Here is a 21,172-nt window from a genome sequence, read left to right on the forward strand (position 1 = left end):
TCAACCTTCGACGTCGACCGTAAATAACGTATTTGATTGACACTTTCGACGTCGATCGCTGCACATTAGATTGGCAAACCGTCGAAGTGTCGATCGCTGCCTATTTATTTACTGGTTCCCCAATTTCTGACTTAGTTACTGATTTAATCTACCTTCAACATCGGTCGGTCATTATATTGTAAGTGGCCACTTATTGTCTCGAGCTTGATATTTCCCAATGGCGTCCACGTCTACACACACACACATAAAAAGAAAGAAAAAGATCTGAGTCTTAAAGGTCTAACGAGGCGTGAAAGTCCTTGTGTGATGCTTTTAATTGTGTCATTCACAATAGTGTCACGGTCCCTAAGATGGATGAAAGAGGCGCAGATCTTAAGAAGCCACTTGAGTTGAAGTTTAACACCGTCTGTCTATTCTTAAAGTACACGATTTGTAGGGGGAAAAAAAAGACAAAGAGAGGGAGAAAACAAAGAAAACGTAGGAGAGAGAGAAGGGTATGGCGAAACCACCAGAGTGGCATTATGTAATCAACAAAGCTGCGTTTAACTTCACTCGAGTCCCCGAGAAGTGGTACTACACGTGCATGCATAATGTTTATCTTGGATACATGTACTGTAGGTACCCTTCTCTCCTTTCATGATAAATTGTTTATACGTATCACATAACTATGTCAATGCATGTTTACGTCGCAATTTGTCCAATCGGGGTTTTCCCTCTTTAAGGAGTGCTTGCTTTCCAAGAAAAAAAAAGAAGGATGAAATTAATGATTATGAGCAAAACTGAATGCATTTAAGCAGCGGAATCGCGCTACATCAATAGCACTCCAAAATCTTCGAGTGATCCCGGAGGTCACTCCGAGTGAAAATGAACATTTTCACTCAAAATTCACTCCAATTTCACTCTACATTGACTCCGTTTTAAATGTATCCACCCCTTCAAGTGTGAATGTTTTCATTTTTTTTTTTTTTTTGAGAAAGAGAGAGAGAGAGAGAGAGAGAGAGTAGGCCTACTGTGCATTGGAATACGAATCTCTGCTGTGCAGCGATATTATGATCGCTATAAAAACGATCAGTTCGATGAGCAAAGCACGTGCTTGCCCTGCCAGCAGTGAGTGCGCCATGTGGTTCCAACATACTCATCTTGTGTGCCCAGCGTGTTTTTATCACAGAACTCTTGTGTGTAGAGTTCTGTCGTTTTTACGTTATGGTCAATTCATGACGTGTGAGTGCTTCGACTTGACGCCTGTGAGATTGACAGGTGCCGTTTACGAGAATAAAAACTGTCAGTAGTGACTATCAATCCCAAAATCAGTTGCTATATAATAATCAGACTAATTACTTAAATGTAGAGTTACATGTAGTTACATGTATTTCGAATGACAATGCGCACATCCCCTTTATCATCACACTTTTGATACGGCGGACAGAAGGCCGTTAAATTTCATTTCAATGATTCGATACAATCATAGCTTTTAAAAGGTCCAATTAAACAAATTGGATATGAAATCACGGTTACAGCTCGTTATTCCGAAGGTTCGTTAGTAAGGTTCTTTAGTCCGAAGGTTTGTTAATCCGAAAATGAAATAAGGTTCGTTATTCCGAAGGTTCGTTAATCCGAAAATGAAACAAAGCTCGACTTACTTCGAAGGTTCGTTACGGACCCTATATCATTTCGGATCAACGAACCTTCGAGATAACGAACCCTATTTCATTTTCGGATTAACGAACCTTCGGAATGACGAACCCTATGTCATTTTTGGATTAACGAACCTTCGAAATAACGCCGCAAATGTTCGAATTAACGAACCTTTTTTCGTTTTCGGATTAACGAACCTCTATGGTTTAGGGAATTTATGTGTTTCGGATAAACGAACCTTCGGAATAACGAACCTTCGGAATAACGAACAGCACCCGAAATCACAACGTCTTTATCTTGTTAAGATATAAGACAAAAAAAAAAAGGTCCCTCAGTTCATGAACTTGCAATGTTTCTTTATTGCGTGTGTTTCTAGCTTGTATTTGGCACTCACGGAATGAATGCGCGTACAGTATATGGTAGGCTACATACTCGTGCTCTTGTTGTTGCTGAACATTTCCCCTTCACAGTGATTGTGTGGCATGATCGTTCAGTATGTTCAGATGGTGTTAGTGCGTTGATTAAAAGGTTACCACAATAGATGCACGTGTGCTATAACAACGATCTGAGGTCTTTGCTACGCGCTGCTTTCTTGTTTACAAACATTGAATCTTGGTGAACTTAATTCACTATCGTCCCCATGCTAACATGCAAAAGAAGAAAACGCTTTTGTTCTTGTTTATGTGTACCATGCAGTGAACAGAAGGTAGACCTGTAAACTGTGCCGCTAGGCCCTAGCTGTAGTTTGCACTTTGACGGATTGTCACTGCTCGTCTACTATTCGAAGCGAAATGAAAATCAAACTAGAGATCTCGTGCTGTATACTTTCTCGTACTGTGTACTATATACCATATTTAAAATGCAATTTGTGGTAGTACTTGTCAGCGCTGTGTTTTTGGCTCAAACTTTTCTCTCTCAAACTTACTTGGTTACGCAGGGGCGGATCCAGGGAGGACCGCAACCGGCGCCCGCCCCCCCCCCCTTTATTTTTATTTTTTTTTTGAAACAAAAGAAATGTTAAAAAAAAAATGGGGGAGGGGTGCGTGCGCCCCCCTTTAATTTTGTAAACGCGCCCCCACTTTACGGAATTCCTGGATCCGCCCCTGTTACGGGATAATACCTATCAGAATTGTGATTTTGGTGCAAGCTGCATGGCAGTATTGATTTTGAGACACTTCTATGGTCCGTCAGCACCTGATTCTCTTAATGTGACGATGTGCACGTGAAAAGCATTCAAACTTTCCCATGTTTTTGCTCTTGCGTTAAAGGCGTATTAATTCACCACGTACATGAAACAAAACCCCCATAGTTCTGAAATGTGAGTTATAGGGATAGAAACAACCGCTGGAAAAAAAAAAAAAAATTGAATCCGTATGATCGAAAATACAGTACACTATGTGAACGGTTACAGTTTGCTATTCCGAAGGTTCGTTAATCCGAAAATATGAGGTTTGTAACTTGTTATTCCAAAGGTTCATTTATCAAAAAATGAAATAAGGTTCGTTATGCCGAAGGTTCGTTAATCCGAAAATGAAACAAAGGTCCTAATTCCGAAGGTTCTTTACAATCTATAAGAGAAATACTGATATCTCCTTATATTCTAGGCTTTATTACAAAAAATTATGTAGGATGCTTTGCACAACGGACCTATTATGCATCACATGTGATATCTAAAACATCTTTTAAATCACTGCTCCCAAAGGTAAACATATGACCTTGGGGGGGGGGAATAGTTTCCTCCTTCTTCTTCTTTTTTGTTAGAGTTTATCTTAGTTGATCTTGATACAGTGTACCTCTTTCGGTGCGCCCTTTCTCTTGTTATGTCACTTCATCTGTTTCTACATTTTGAAGCAAAGTAATTTGTTCAAGCATTGTGTATGTCCTCGTAACCGTAATGTGTCATTTTGCTGCGATGAGTTGGTTCTAGTAGGCCCTATTATCGCTGTGAGATGTAATTTTTGTAATAACGTGTTGAGAATAACAGATTTTTGTTTCTGAACGAAAGGAAAATGACGGAATTGTTTTGATAACCAATGTGGATGACGTGTTGAGAATTCTGATTCCTGTTTCTGAACGAAAGGAAAATGACGGAATTATTATTTTGATAACCAATGTGGATGACTACCTTCTATAAGTGATTTTGGTGTGAAAAGAGAGTTTGCTCAAAGAAACGCTTCTCATGAATGGTCAACGAAACAAAATACATCATACAATGCAACGTGACTCGCGTGCATTTAGCAAACGAAATGTCTAGACCTTTAAGTTCAAGTAAAATGCATAAAACACAGAATAAGAAAGCAGACAAACTAACAAATATGGAATTAATGACCGCAGACGTAACGTAGGAAAACCTGACACCTATGCTTGAAGAAATTCCCACAAAAGCAGAGGCGCAAGATAAAAGAATACATGTGCGTAGTCCATACAGGTCGTGATGCGCTCGGTCGAAATGCGTATGTCGCAGTAAACGAAATTTTAGGCATGTCTACACATGTATATATAAATACTTGAATTCTACATACATTGTATAGTTTTATCTTTACAATAATATATAAAACAACACCTTTCCGCATCCCTAGAAGTCATAAAAGAAAAAAAAAAAGAAAATCGCCCTTAAAGTTCAGGTTATGTTCAAGCTCACAACCCGTTCCCCCCCCCCCCTCCCCCCCCCCCATGATGCAACAGTCCTGCTTAGCGACGGCGTTAACGCTTCATCGCACACACATAAATGGCGACAGCTTGGGTGTGTGTGAGAAAATTCATTCTTAAATGGATGCACCCCCATGGCACTCAGGATTATCACTGACCCTCCTATGCCTTTTGTCTATCCACCCTCCTGCTTTAATCCCCCTCCCTTCACCTGTTGGCCTCCTTGCCCATGACCTCCCATCCTCTCCTTTTGTTTTCTTTGTTCCGTGTCCCTAGCCTGTCCCTGACTGTTCGTGTTGTGTGAACTTCTTTATAATGTGATTGCTTTCCCTGCCTGATTATCATTTTGCCTCTGACGAAGATTCTTCTGGAATCAAAAGCTCAGGCCCCTTTAGAGTATAGACTCCATTTTACTCCTTTGGCACGCCACTGATATTCGATAAGCAGTTTTCAGCATTTTTGTGATTGTTTGTTTTGTTTTTGTTTTGTTTTGTTTTGTTTTTGCTACAGATAATTAGCCAATCACAAGACAGATATAATTCGATTCTAACCAATACCAAAATACGGTTGCCTGAATGTAAACTTTGGTGTGTTTGTGTTGTGTGTCGGCTGCAGTGTAGTTTGAAACAACAGAAACAGAAAAAAAGAAAGAGGCACGCAATGTGTGCTATATACGAAAAGCCTCATTTACCGAGAAAGTTGATCGCTTCCATTCTCCTCCCATGGCATGTTGTTGTCAATGGAAGCTAAAGAGAATGCTTTTAGCAAGTATACCAGTATATACCTAAAGAGGACCTGAGGAACCCGTTGTTTTGAATGCTGTGCTCGGTACGAGTTCAAAACGCAGTCGAAGTTATCAGAATGCCATTATAATAGAACTGATAGCTCTATAGAAAACTTGTTTAGGTCAGTAAAGGTTGCTGTAATGCAATCTTTGTGGAATTGACTCATTACATCTGAGCATTTTGAAAAACGTGTAGAGTACTTTCGTTTTGCATATAAATGTTAAGAAATAGTTTGAACTATGAAAATAAAAAAGTATGGTTACTTTAACGATGTTGAATAGTTCGATTAGCCGTAAACGATGAAAACTTGGTACATGTTGTATGCTATTATAATTATTATAAAATCCTGTAGCCAGAACTGATTTTACGATCATCTTTAACCTTTCAGAAAGTTCCAGTTTTCAACTTAAATAGTAGCGATAGCTTGTAAGAGTAAATTAGCATCCCTCTGACTATTTTTGGTCAATATGCATACTCTTAACCCTATTCTAACTGGGTGGGGGGGGGGGGGGGGGTCAAATGGGGTCAAATTGACCCCCCCCCCACGTTTCGCGTCACGATTCTGCAACGCGCAAAGATTTTGCCGCGTCGTTTCACAACTTTTTTCATTGAAGTCTTCCGCATATTTGAGACCAAATTTGCGACGTCTGAGTACACCGTTCTGAAGTTACGTAATGTTATGCAAATGCATGTCAACCGGAAAACAGCTCAAATTCATGATATCGTGTGCAAATTGAATGTAAATTGTGTTTTTGGGGTTAAATTGATATAAATTATAGTATTTCATCTTTGAACCATTGAAATTAATCAATTCTATATAGTGTAGATAAGCCTGAAAAAGTGCCTGCAACAAATTTTGAAAAACAACAGAAAACACAAGGTCGAACAATCAATAAAATACATAAGAAATTAACAAAACAATAAAAAACAAAAGAAATTGGTTTTGACTGTGCTTTATTTTTAAATGAAAATTGGTTTATATGTCTTGAGGAATTTTGACACAAAAATTTAGCAATACTTCAGTCTTTTTTATGGAGTTATAGGTGAAAATATGATTTCATGCACAACTTTGCATAATCAATTTATTAAAAATAGAAAGGCAATATTTTTCTATTGTATGACCATGTAATCTTGTAGTTGACATCCAGCTCTATCTTCAGGAAAAATTTCGCAGCGATCGCGCGATCGGTGGCCGAGATCTGAAGGGGGGGGGGGGGGGGGTCACCCCCAGTAAAAACTCCTCCCAGTTAGAATAGGGTTAAGCCAGCTGGACAGAGCGATCAATGGGCGCGATTATCACCACGCGTGGTTAACCTAAACAATGCTCGGCCGGCTTGTTCGGTTTCAGTGTTGTTTATTTCCCCCTTTTAAAAACGAAGGTTCCTTAGTCCAGCCATTGTTTTCGCTTCCTGCTCAAGACATTGAACAGTTCAGCAAAGCTGAAGTTTAGATCACTAAACGGCGACATGAACTCATGATGATAATAGGACTTAGATCACAGCCGAAAGTGCGCTCCTTCATTACTCTAGAATGAGAAAGAATACCCTGTCTGTGTTCAAAGTTGGGTTACGGACGATGAAAAAAAAAAAGGTTTGAATCATGAATTGTCGGATGACGTCGGCAGATTGATGATATAAATATTAGCGTATCATGGGAAAGATTAAGTAATGATGAGCCCAATGATATCGCAGGGCTCCAAACTAATTTTTATTTTTGACCACCAAAATCATTGATTTCTATTTTTTTTTTTTTTTGGTGGCCAAAAAAATCAAGAAAAACATAGGAAAAACTAAATCGGTCCTACTAAAAACAATTATTAAGCATTACTGACGTGACAGGTACCCATGTCTAAAATAAATGAATACAAAAGTAGATCATCTCAATCACCATTATTCTGAATTCTAAGATTTAGCAAATAGGCTTATAGATAATTATAAAAGTTGATGCCTATGCTATTAGGTGGTCATAGCTTACTTTTGGGATGAGAAAGTGGGAGCATTTCCAGATTGTTTGTTTTAGCATTGTAAAGAGCCGAAAGTTACCGCTATTCATTTCTGATTGTAAAAGCAATCATCCAACATTTACTATAGTATGTTAGAACCTTACGGAGCCGAATATTACCGTTAATCTTTTCAAATACACTGTATAAAAGCAAACAACCGACATTCATTTTAGCATCTTATGGAGCTGAATGTTACCCTTATTGATTTCCGAATGTGAAGCAAACATCCTCTATTTATTTAAGCATCATACTGAGCCTATGTATACCGTTAATCATTTTCAAATGTGAAAGCAATAATCTGTTATTTATGTTAGCATTGTACCAGAGCTGCCAACCGTTCCGAAAAATTCGTATACGAAAAATCGAAGGGAATACGACAATATGAAAACGTCCTTAGAAAGTACGAATTCACAGTGGGGCAAAATAATGGGTAAAAATATAGCAAACGCACGTCGCATGTGCCATGTTATCTGTATTCAGCTGGGATATCGATGCAACGCGTACGCACCGTATGTGGAAAGCGCTGAATAGAAAAATGTGCGCACACGCATATCGCTGCTTGCGTACTGTGTACACCGAACAGAACTTCGCGCGCGTGAATCCCTGTCGCCTACGGACCCTGGATGTTTACATGGATCGCCGTGGTATCCCAATTAGCCAGCTGCCACTACAGTACCGTATGAGGCGGGGTGAAAGCGTCCCGTTGTGCAATGTCTGCTTCTTTTTCTCTTCTTTTCATCCTCTTGTCCCTTGCCTCCCAAGTACGAAATGATTTTTAGAGTGTTGTCTGTTTTTTTTTATAACGCTATTGCATCATTTTCTGCGAGGAAGTTGTAGAGGTGAGTTTCTGTTCGTGTATTGATGACTGATGTGCACTGCCCTCTGCAGTATATGTGCAGGTGAAAAGCGTTCGAACTTTCTTTCCAGAGTATCGTGGAAACTCGATTATTTCTAGGCCTATTAAAGGAGATCTCATATAACAGAATACTTATAACAAACTATTTTCCCGTCAAAATGAATCAATTTCCTTTGTTTTGTATCGTTTATTTATAGGATCTCGTCGCAATACCGAGTTTTATATGTGTGTTTATTTTCGCGTAGCTTTCGGTGCTGCAAAACTTTAGCTAGGGCCTAAGCTTACTACTAAACCTCGTTTTATTTCCGTCGTTTCTCACACCTCGTTTAGTACGATTTCTTACATTTTATATCACTTTATCTGTTCCCTTTATACTTTGAAGTATTTAAACGTAATTCTCTTAGTGTCTCGCACTGTTATTTTCGTAACGGCGATTTCTCCGCTTCGCTGCAATCGAAGCGACGGAGTTTGATCCCAGTCGCTTCGATGTGCTATTTGCTGTCTTTTCTAAATGTTTGTGTTGTTGGGAGGTGTTGATACTTTGTATTTATTATTGAGTTTCCTAGGTATTTATCTCGAGGGATTATGCGTGTTTCTTAATGTTGATCATAGGAAAAGGCTAAAATGATCTTGAGTGATGTCTGATAGTGATGATAACTATGCTGGTGACTGGTGTAAAAAGACGGCTTCCTGTGAATGCTCAGCGTACGTGACGTTTGTTTTATTTCCCTTTCCCTCTAGTCTTCTTTCCCCCTTACTCTTCTTTCCCCTCTCAAGAATGATTAAAAAAAAAGAAATTACGTACACCTCACAACAAAACGAACCATGTGCTATAGCAACTTTCGTAAAGTTAAATCTAAATGTTCAATATCAGCAAAGAATAAAGCGAAAACACGAATGACAATAAATAAAAGCGAAGAGATTGTGTATGCAGTCTCTTCGGCTCGAAGAAACTTGACACCCCACCCCTCTCCCTTGTGGAAATTTCCACAAAAGCAGGTGCCACACCCAGGTGCGTGCCAGACGAAAGAATGCGCGCATTGGAATAAACAGCGTGTAAGTATCCTGGAAATATCGATCGAAGAACCAGCTCATTAGTTGAATTAAAGGAAAAATTCCAAAGATATCATGGTTCTATGTCTATAGCCTTTCTTTTGGCGCATAGTAGGGAACATCGAAGAGTCGATTATAGTGTACTTGATCGAATATCTAATGTTCCCTGAACAATAACAAAAGGATTGATTATTTAGTCAATTAAAAATGCAATCACAGAAATACATGAAAGGTCTCGTATGCCCAGACAAATTCACTACGAGAAGGTCCAATGAGATGCAGTCATCACCTGGTTAGACAGCAAAATACAACGTGTAATGACAATTAATTTCAGTTCACGCGCATCAAAACTGCTTATTACTTTTCAAAGTTTTGGCTATCAACATTCGTTCGTGGGTGTATTTTGTTTGTTTGTTTGTTTGTTTTGTGTGTTTTTCCCTCGTGAAAGACGTAATGATTTCTTCATATCGAACGTAAATTGCATGTTTACCGTAAACAAGCCATTCAGCTCAGCTCAGCTATGGCGCATTCGATCCATCGAACTTGCAGTAACCTCTTATAGGCAGGAGCACATGGCGCATTCATTTAAACTTGAAAATGAAGCCACGTGTTTGCACCACATCGGCGCTTCCACACACAGCGCGGCATTTTGCGATCATCGTTATAGCAGACTTTCCGATTCCAGTCAGGGGAAAAGGAATTGGAATACTTCGAAAAATACTGATGTTTAAAATCCAATAAAATGAAAAAAGCCTGAAAACAACGCATGATTATGTTTTGATAGTACATAATTGGAAACACAGAACAGAGTTTTGCATCCGCTCACACAGAAGCTCTCTTGAGAAGATCAAGCATTCCCCGTCCCCTGCTAGAAAATGGAAGCTTCCATAATCAGCCCAGAAAGATTTTGGAGGTACAAACTTGCACTTGTACACATTGCGAGAAAGCAATCAATCAACGCTGAACATTGCGTAGTTTAGAATCTTTATCGTGCTGGTGACCAGCTGGATGCTTCGGCATGTGTCATAACGTTATGTTTAGAGCCTGTAGGCCTCATAGCAAAAAGAGGGAGATTGAAAAAAATACGAATTCTGGTGGAAAATACGAATTTTGGAGCTGCTGAGTACTAATTTGTGCTTCGAAAGGTTGGCAGCTCTGTCGTATACGGAGCAGAATTTAACAGTTAGTCATTTCCAAATATAAAAGCAAACATCCGACATCTATTTTATCATCGTACGGAGCCGAATGTCACTGTTGTCCACTTGCGAAAGTGAAATGAGTCATCTGACAATTATTTCATCATATCGTACGGGGCCGAATTTTGAACGTCAAGGCAGACATCAGACAGTTTTGTGTGTGTGTGTGTGTTTTGTTTTGTTTTTGTTTTGTTTTTTACCATCAAACGCAGCCAAATGTTACTATTCATTTCGAAATGTAATACACATGTAGCAAATATCCGACATTTATTTTAGCATAGTACGGAACAGAATGTAACTGCTATTCACTTCCAAACGTAAAAGCAATCATGTGACATTAATCATTTTGGCATCTTCCGGAGCCGAATGTTATTGCTATTTATTTGCGAAAGTACATAGCAATTATAAGCAAGCATCCGACATTTATTTAAACATCGTACGGAGTTGAATATTATTATCATTCATTTCCGAAAGTCGAATGGAGCTGATTGTTATTGTTATATTTCGAACGTAAAACCGAATATCAGACATTTATTTTATCATCGTATATACGGAGTTATTTTGGTTATTCATTTCCGAACGTCACAACAAACATGCGTTATTTATTTTAGCATCTTCCGGAGCTGAATGTTATTGCTATTTACTCTTGAACATAAAAGCAAACATCAGACATTTATGTTATCATATACACGGAGTTGAATATCATTGTGTTCATTTCCGAACCATCGAACGCAGCTGAATGTATACTGTTATTCATTTCGAAATTTAAAAGCGAACATCCGACAGTTATTTTAGCATCGTATGGAGCAGAACATTACTGCTATTCACTTCCGAACGCAAAATCGTATATACGGAGTTGAATATTTTTGTTATTAATTTCCGAACGTCACAGCAAACATTCGACATTTATTTTAGCATCTTCCGGAGCTGAATGTTATTGCCATTTACTCTTGAACATAAAGGCAAACATCAGACATTTATGTTATCATCGTATACACGGAGTTGAATATTATTGTGTTCATTTCCGAACCATCGAACGCAGGTGAATGTTACTGTTATTCATTTCGAAATTTAAAAGCGAACATCCGACAGTTATTTTAGCATCGTATGGAGCAGAATATTACTGCTATTCACTTCCGAACGTAAAAGCAATCATCTGACATCTATTTTGTCATCTTCCGGAGCCGAATGCTATTGCTATTTACTTTCGAAAGTACAGGCAATCATCCGTCATTCATTTTATTATCGTAAGAAGTTGAATATTTTTGTTATTTATTTCCGAACGTCAAAGGGATCATTCGACATTTACTTTAGCATCTTCGGGAGCTGAATGTTATTGCTATTTACTTCCGAACGTAAAAGCAAACATCAGATATACATTGTATATTTTATAAACGTGTATACGGAGTTGAATGTCATTGTTATTCATTTCCGAACATCAAAGCAATCATTGAACATTAATTTTACCACCGAACGCACCTGAATGTTACTGTTATTCATTTCGAAATCTAAAAGCAAACATCCAACAGTTATTTTAGCATCGTATGGAGCAGAATATTACTGCTATTCACTTCCGAACGTAAAAGCAATCATCTGACATTGATATGTTAGCATTTTCCGAAGCCGAATGTTATTGCTATTTATTTTCGAAAGTAAAAGCAAATATCCGTCTTTTATTTTATCATCGTACGGAGTTGAATATTTTTGTTATTCATTTCCGAACGTCAAAGGGATCATTCGACATATAGCCTACTCAAGCATCTTCCGGAGCTGAATGTTATTGCTATTTACTTTCGAACGTAAGAGCAAACATCCGGCATTTATCTTATCGTCTTACGGAGTTGAATATTATCATTCACTTCCGAACGCCAAAGCAAACATTCGGTATTTATTCCAGTATCATACGGAGTCAAATGTCACCGTGATTCATTTCTAAAATCAAAAGTAAACATGCGACATTCATTTTTGCGTCTTACGGAGCCGACTGTTACCGCTGTTCATTTTCAAAAGTAAAGGCAAACATCCGACTTTTTTTGTAGCCCGATTGGGCCACCGAATTTTCAGCAATGAAATTTTGGTGGCGCAGGTCGTTAAAAGTCGTGAATAGCGAGATGATCGTAACCGATGTCGATATGTTCTAATAATTATTGATACTTGAGTGATGAACGCATGTGCACAACTTCCGCAGGTGTACTTCTTTAGAAAGTAGCGAACAATCAAGGCAGTGGACATCAGAGTGTGATTAAATCGAAAAGAAGCCCCTGAAATCGGAATTTGATGAAAATGGGCAAAGTCGGAACTCCATGAAATGTATTTTGATTGAGCGGTCAAAATAAAGCTTAACGGGAATGTGCCCTTGAATACCCTCGTCCACCCTCGTCCACCCTCGTCCAACCCGCGTCAATCGAGACGCAAATTCCCGAGGATGGATTATCCGTGCGGGCGGATGGACTCGTCCACTGAACGCGTATACCCGCGGGTACCCGCGGGGATACGCGTCAGTGGCCTCGTCCAGATCTCGGAAAAGCGTGACGTTTCCCGCGGTCGGCACTGTAATACATGGCAAAACAGGAGCGAATCCAGGAATTCCATAAGGGGGGGGGGGGCGTCTTTACAAAATTAAAGGGGGCGCACATGCCCCCTCCATTTTTTCTTTTTATTTCTTCTGTTTAAACAAAAATAAAGGGGGGGGGGGCACACCCGGTGCACCTCCGCGTGGATCCGCCACTGTAAAAGAGATTGTGCATGTTCAACAGTAAGACCAGAATCGAACAGTGCATGCCATTGACTATGCCACATGATTTCATATAAAAAGAAATCTGTACCCCTTCACCAAGTCCAGACTCTCTCTGAATAGTTTAATGCCTTCCATGATTGAGAACAGGTACAGTGTCTTTGAATAACTGTACAGTCAAGAACCAAACTATATCCATCAACAACAGAATAAGGTGACGAGGAACACAAACCCTTTCGGAAAAATGCAAATCTTTCACAGCAGAAAGGAAAGATCTAGGATACCCACTCTACAATATCACACTTTCAAAAAGTAATGAGAAGCACAATGAATACAAGAATCAAGCATCCCAACATGATAAAAGAAGAAAAACCCACCAGAAATCAAGCCAATATTGTTCCATTAAGAACCAACGATGTACATGTACAGTTAACAAGCAAGCACTGACTTTCCTCAAACTGTTGTACCTTTTTTGATGTGGATTCTGTTCAAAAGAAAAATTAGCATGAATTGTTCAAGTTGAAGTTCATTTTTTTATTTTTCTCCAATGCAACATAATCAATAACATATATGCACAGTTTATGTGAAAGTAAAGAATTTCAACATACGTAATCAATAAAAAGGGGTACATTGTACTTCAGAAGGGGATCATACAAACAGACATTATAGTGATAAATTAATCACAGGATGGAGATGGGGGACCCACTGAAAAGCGCAGGTTGTACAGAACTCTCCATCCCCACCCCCCCTCCCCCCGAAAAAAAGAGAGAAAAATATAGTCTAACCTCATGATCTAAAACTATGTCTACTTCAGACCTGCTCATCTACCACATTCTCTTATCACTGTCACAGGTTCCTCCTCCCAGCATAGACTTTACCGTGCCCTCCCCGACCATCGGGGTGGCCAACGTCCCTGTTCTGGACCCGCCCTGGATGCCAGTGGTCCACTCGGAGCTGGAGGAGAAGGTCTCCACTGAAGAGGAGAGTGTGAGTAGCAGGGCAAACTCTCTCTATCCAGCTGTCGATTCATCTCTCTTTCTCTCTATTTCTGTCTGTCTGTCTATCTTTCTATCTATCTATCTATCTATCTATCTATCTATCTATCTATCTATCTATCTAACTATAATCTATCTATTTATTTATCCATCTATCTATCTACATGTATCTATCTACAATCTATCTATCCATCTGTCTATCTTTTTGTCTATCTATATATCTATTCATTTATTTATCTATTTATTCATTCATTTACCTATCTATTTATTCATTTATCTATCTATCTATCTATCAATTTATCCATCCATGTATCTATTCTTGTGTCTTATCTACGTGTATTTTTCTTAGTATTCATCAGTATTTATCTGTGTACTAATGTACAGGTATGTATATATAATGTAAAGTATAATTGAATTGAAATTGGAAAAAAAGTCTGCTTTGGTATCTACGTATCTCTCTATCTACATGTATGTTCATATGTGTCTACAGAGCATCTATCTACCTACAGATATAACTCTCAGCATTTATCATAATCTTTGAAAAAGTGTATGTATATGTCTGCCTCTTGTATCTATCTATCTGTCTGTCTGTCTGTCTATCTATCTATTTATCTATCTCTATATATTTATCAATATATCTATCTGTCCATCTATCTATCCATCTACTTTTGGTCCATCTAAATAATCTATCCATCTATCTACAGTGTATCTATCCATCTACAGGCGTATCTCATAGTATTTGTCAGTATTTATCTGTCTACCAATGTATGTATATGTGACCCTGCACCTCAAAACAAACAAAAAGTCGCCAGACATGAATTTTTAGTTAAGACCATATTTTGAAAGAGCAGACTTTAAGCTTTAAAATGATGCATAACTCAAATCAAATGGACTCTCCTAACCTATCTAAATATTGGAAAGAAAGAACCAACCTCAGGAAAAGTGTGAACTGAGAAAAGAGGCTCTGAAGTACAGTGTCTATTCAAGCGCTTAATCTTTACCAAACCGTGCTGGCTGTGCGATGAATGGGACAAAAAACAGGAAGTAAACCACCAGAGTAACAACAATAAAGGGATTATCAAATTAAACTGAAATTAAGCATGCCTCATTAACACATTCTGTCCATAATTAATGCCAACTTTCAAAGCAGAAGCACTATCCTTTCAAAAGTTATTAGAGTTGAAAGTGAAGAGTGTGGACAAGGTTTTTCAGAAATGAAAAAGGGATTCTAAAGACACACCTAATCACACTATTCTACCAAAAATGTTTGAGATAAACTGCTAAAAAAACACACTTTCCTGCCCGTTTTATGATACCAAATTTTAGCATAATGTAAAAGAAGACCTGCTCTTTCAGAAAATATGAAAAAGTCAAGTTCGGCTAGGTTGACCCATTTCACTTATTTTCAGTCCTCACGCAAAATCAGTGTGTGCGACTTTATGTTCGTTTTGAGGTGCACGGTCACATATGTCTGCTTCTGTATCTATCTGTTCATCTATCTCTTTATCTAAATTTCTCTGTGTGATAATTAATCTCTTTTTATCTCCCTCCCCCTTTCCCTCTATTACTCTTGAAATTAATTTCGCCTGCTATTTAGTTGATGAGAGTGGAAGATTTCACAGCAAAAGTTTTCACCTTTGATAATGATAGGCCTCATTCTAACATGCAGTATACAGCTTGCATTACTTTGGCACCTACATGCATCCACCTTGCTATGTCTATCTATTGTACCTGTCGTTTTACACCCTTAACCTTCAATCATCAACTTTACTTGATGAAGAGATACTTTTGTATTTTAATTGCTTATCTGGCTTTGGATCTCTTGAAGAAATATTGTAATGAACTCCACCTTGTGTTTGTTATATACAACATTTGTATCTCAAATAAGGAAAACAAAGTTCAAAGTTCCAAATTTCAAAATGTAATGCATATTCCTATAATTCAACAGCGTGATTGCTTATCTTGCTGCCGATCTCTTTACAAGAAAATGTAACGAATATTCCTGTATTCCAACAGCGTTCGTTTGCAGCCGTGGCGGTCTCGCGCACCATCCAGCACCGCGAGCACGTGCGCAAGACCCTGCTGCGAGAGCAGGAGAAGAAGCGCAAGGCCCGCGAGACGTTCCACCTCATCAACGTGCCGGTGGTCCAGCAGGCCGCGTACGAGCCCTCGCACCACGTCACGTCGGACGACGAAGGTGGGTGATTCCTCCTTTTCGTCGTCTTCCTCTCTCTCCTCTGCAGTTCAGCACATATATGTACCGTACATGTTATATACGTAGCTTTTTCTGTGTAGAGCTCTCTTTTATCCGTAGATTACACTTACAAATTTTGTGTAGAATTATTATTTTCGTTGAATCTCACACACACAAACGTGAGCACTGGCAAAGAGGCGATTACTTTGAAGCTTTTTTACGTACGTTGTATATGCCTTCTTTTTCTTGTCACGAGTACCGATCAGTTTTGTAGACTATGATTTCATTTCACACGATGTGAGAAGCTTCTTCAATGTATATATGTGTAATATAATTTTGTTAGTATGAAAAAAAAAGGCACAAAAATGCTTTGAGTGTACTGCTATATTTCACTATCCCTATGCTGAAGGCTTGTAGTACACTGGTAATAGCTTGTAAATTTCACACAATGTCTGCAGTTTGCTAATCGACACGAAAATCTGTTGAATCGTTATTTTTCGTTTTCTGGTATTTCTTTGAGTTTTATGCACAAGCAGTCCCACGCATACACACACGCGTTGTAGCAGGCACATAGAAGAGAGAATAAGCATATGGAAATTGCACATTTGAATATTCACACACACACACGCACACACATATGCCTAACATATGAACAGGTGAAAGAAAGATTACAAAAGGGAACATGAAGATTCACCTACAATCCTCTGTCAGCTAACAAATTCAGAATATACACAGAATTCATCTCCCACTATTAGTGTTTCTTAGAATCTAATTAAGTCTTCCCTAAAATATGCCCAGTAAAGCGCAAACTACAAAATCCTTTTTTTTTTCTGTGCCTTTCTTATTTTTTTTAAATGTGATTACGTGAGGAGTAAAACTGCCTTATAAAGAGACCACTCTCTTTTGACACCAAAGAGAAATGGCACCCGAATTGACTACTCTCTTTAACTAATCTATTACATGTTTGTATACTCACTCACACAGGCCTGCAATTGCACAGATATTTTCATCGTTAAACAGATATAATCATCAAAATGAAAAAAATCAAGCATATAGATGTGATCGAGATACTGAATCTATCAAATTTCAGAGAGAGATTTTCCTTGATGAACTCGATGCACACTCCAAAATAATTTGTGTTATCGATATTTGCTCCCTGTTTGAGATGTACTAAAAAGACATCAAATTAAACTTCAGCACATTTTACTCAGTCTTCATGAGATAAATGCTCCTAGCTCTGTCACTAAATGTTTCTAAATGTCAATTGTAAAGTTTAGATTGAGGGTAAATTTTCGTGACATCCCAAACGGACGTTTAGTGTTACCATGGAGCAACAAAGAAAGCTGGTTTCATAGATGTTTGAATTGTTGATACAGTCCCATGACAAAACTGTTCGCTGAGTACACAAAAGGTTTGATTGAAATTTGTTTCTTCTCTACCCTCATTCATACTTTACGTCGCATGAATTTGACACAATACATCATGCCGTGTTGGTAGCTTCTTGTCGGTATTTTCTTCATGAATCGAGAAACCAAAACATTTTCCATGACAAGCTCACTCTTGTTCTCATTTTTATGTCTGTTCATCACGGAGTCTTGATGTTGTCAGCTCTTAACATCAGCTTTGACTCTCTTTGCAGCCATTTCGCCATCGCGAAAGATTGCTTTATACATCATTAGGGTTGTGCTATCTGAATGGCTTGCTCCTTTATTCGTGTAACTCGGTTTGAAATCTGCAAAATGCCCCCCCAAAAGAAACCAACAACCTGCTCAAAAGCTTCAAAAAAAAAATAAATATCACCATCACTAACAGTCCATACTCCATCCTAACTCTACATGTACAGTGTGTACCATTCAACTGAATCTTCACTACTCACTGGCTTATGCTTTAGTCTTGGTTTTTATGTTTTCTTATTATTTCCTTTGAAAATCATTGAGATAGATTCCAGTCCTCTGCATGCCATATCTTTTGTAGAAAAAAAAATGTCTGTTATTATTTTTTTCGATAATGACTTTGGGAGAGAGAGCGAGAAAAGGAAGGATGTAAGAAGTAAAAAAAAACAAAATCACTTCACGTTTGTGTACATAGCTCACACTAACTAAACCCTTTGTTTTGTGTTGTCATTCCCTTTCCCATCTTCCGTTTTCCCCCCCTTCCTGTTTTTTTCTCCACCACCCAATCACATCACTTCCCAAGGCCACGCCTACGCCACGCCTTCACCACCACACTACATCTCCTTATGTGCCACGCAACTGTGTCCGTGCGTTGCTGCACCGCATCTGTGTGCTGGGCTGCCCTCTCTGCTTTCTTTTATTATCAAAAAAAAAAAAAAATCAAAATGAACAAAAAACTATGACATTCACTCACACTGTCACACATATACACGTATGAACCGCCTCTACGTGCCACCACCCTTCCCGTGTACCATCCTTTTCGGCGCACACCGACATCGTCTTTTCTCCCCTCGTCGACATCAAGCAGACGACACGCCCATGCCCGTGTGCGTGTCTGTTGGCCCGCGCCGAATGTCCATAGCACCGCCGTCGCAGCAGGCCGCCGCCAACCTGAACCGCGGACGAAATCTGTCCATCCGCCGGGCATCGCTTTGGTCGGGAGGGACCTTGTCGGCCAGCACAGGTAGCCTTTGATATTGTTCATGATAATGTCGCTGTTGTTTATACATCTCTGTGTGTGAGGTTCGACCCAATAATGTACGCGCAGTCTTGAATGTTGACGTGTCAGCACCACTCGAGAATTCAGTGCTCTGTATCTTTTTTTACACTGAATTTTCTTTCTGCATCAGTATACTAGTATATCAGGGGTTATTAATGTTGGGCTGTTGAAAGGGCCCTTCGTGGCAGCTGAAATCTATTTTAGGAGAAATGGCTGTTACAATTTCTTTGGTCAGTTCAAAGTATTACACTTATCCTAATTATTCCATGGTATTCACCTTGTGCAACATCCGTTTGGGGACACTTGCTGCAAATAAGCAGCGAGTAGATGAGAACAATTTTTTTTTAGCGTGTTTATTGCTGATTCTTGACAGAAATGGTTGTAGCACATGCATAGTGTGGGAGTCCCGATTTTGAGAAACTGCATTTATTGTTCTTTAAAGTCACTTGTATATTTCCATTACTGAAAAATCACATATTTTGCCAAAGTGAAAACTGGTCTGTAGAGTCCTTCATTGTGGATGTTCTTATCTTCAGCATTGTGAGACAAAACTGAGCATTTTTGTGACACTGTTTTTAATGTTAAGCACCCCCCCTCAAAAAAAAAAAAATGGATGAAAGTCACTGCTTTATAGTCACTTGGTCAGACTGTATCACTCATCAATATCAAGATGTGCACAAATGCATTTGCCGTGATAAAGCTGTGCCATAGCTGTCACACAAGGGCAGTAATTGTGATGAGTGGCCGTAACATTTTGACCAGGGTTATGCTATATGCATATTGAGGTTGTTGCACTGCACAAGGCAGGTATTCGACTGCAATGCATGTACAGTGTTTGTGGTTATAGCTGTATTGCCAACTTTTGAAAGAAAAATATATTTGAGGCAATTCTCAGAAGTTCTTATGATGTCCTTTCCATTGTAAATGGTCCGATTGTGAGTCACATTGTGTACATACAAAATTTGTATATTATGATGAATCACTGTGGGCGCATCAGCATTTGAGCATCAATTTTGATTGTTCATATGCTCATTCTCCCCAGAATCAAAATGTATGGAGATATTTTATTGAGTTTTTGGTTTATTTTTTTTTCGTGAGAAGTACACAGTTGATATCATAGCATGTACATTGTCGTCTCGATGTGATATTTCAGTCTTGAGTTGCAACTGAACATCAGTCTTACTTGACTAGTGAGGTTATTGGAGTACATAGACTTTGTTTATTTTTTCCATGTGAGTTCATGCTATGTTCCTACACTACTTCTGAGGCTACGTCAAACTAGGGTGGTGGATTTTATATGCTGTGCAAAGCATCCTTGCACACATGTTCTGGATCATTGTATCATTATAAGATAAGAATGTGTAGTTCAAATTGCAGACTGTAAATCAATGTTGCACTGGCGAGAATGTATAGATAGAAAGAGAAAGTTGTAACAGGGAACGTCAAGAAAGTACACGTAAATGGGAAATGGAGCTTAAATTTATGTGTGAAATCAGTGAGTGCAGAGATAGCAGTAAACACTGGTCGAAGTTTGAGGAAATTAGATAATCCATTCAAAAGTTATGAATATTAATGTTTTGGTTAAATCCAAATGCTGTCATTGCTACATAAGCGGGCTCTAACAATTTGTAACATCAAAGTTGTGGATCGATATAAAGAAAATATATGGAGAGTTCCTTATAATTTTCATTTTGCTGGCATCACGAAAAGCACTTGACTATGCTCCTTCAGTAAATTGGGAAATTGCGCTTTTCAGTTGCAATCAAATTTTGTGAAATGTCACTGTAATTTTGGTATTGTTGTACTAATGCTGGAGTGCATATTGTCGTAGCCATCTTATCAAACGATGATGGCACATTTAACCAAAAACATTAGAAGAGTCTAAACTTTTGAGTGGGGTTCGTCTAATTTTCTTTCAAATTTCACTGATGGTTTTCTAGTCATTGCTTGTTCTTTTGCCAATTTCACACAAATCTCGGGGATAAATTCCTGCAGAATAAAAAAAGTGATGTATTTTGTAGTTAGCGGGTAGGAAATTTGGATGTCCATGCAATGGGGACCAACAGGATATCCATCAGACACTTTGTACCAATGTTTGTATGTGTGTACGGGCGTGTAAAGTTTGTCCTGATGTCTATTTGTCTTTGTCTTTGTTCTCCCTACTCTGATCTTATTATGCAGTCACATTCTTTCACTCACACAATAATGTCTCCATCCTGTTTAACCATGATCTATATATGGATCATATGATGTAAAGATACGTCCATGTTGTTGCTCTTATCTTTTTTTCTGGTAATGTGTTTAGTGATTTTTCTTAGTAAGTGTTTTCATTCGTTATTCTGCTCAGATTCATTGCTTTGCCAGATCTTATTGTGTCGTGCTCTAATTGTCTGGGAGTGT

The 21,172-nt window shown here is 38.6% G+C and overlaps 1 pseudogene; it reads left to right on the top strand.

The window, feature by feature from the left end:
* Positions 1-21,172, top strand: part of LOC139711254 (protein unc-80 homolog) — a 148,191-nt pseudogene that overhangs the window by 65,125 nt on the left and 61,894 nt on the right.

The sequence above is a fragment of the Diadema antillarum genome, unplaced genomic scaffold, assembly GCF_040938485.1.
Source record: "Diadema antillarum isolate AM-2024a unplaced genomic scaffold, OU_Dant_1.0 seq00001630_RagTag, whole genome shotgun sequence".
Classification (NCBI taxonomy): domain Eukaryota; kingdom Metazoa; phylum Echinodermata; class Echinoidea; order Diadematoida; family Diadematidae; genus Diadema; species Diadema antillarum.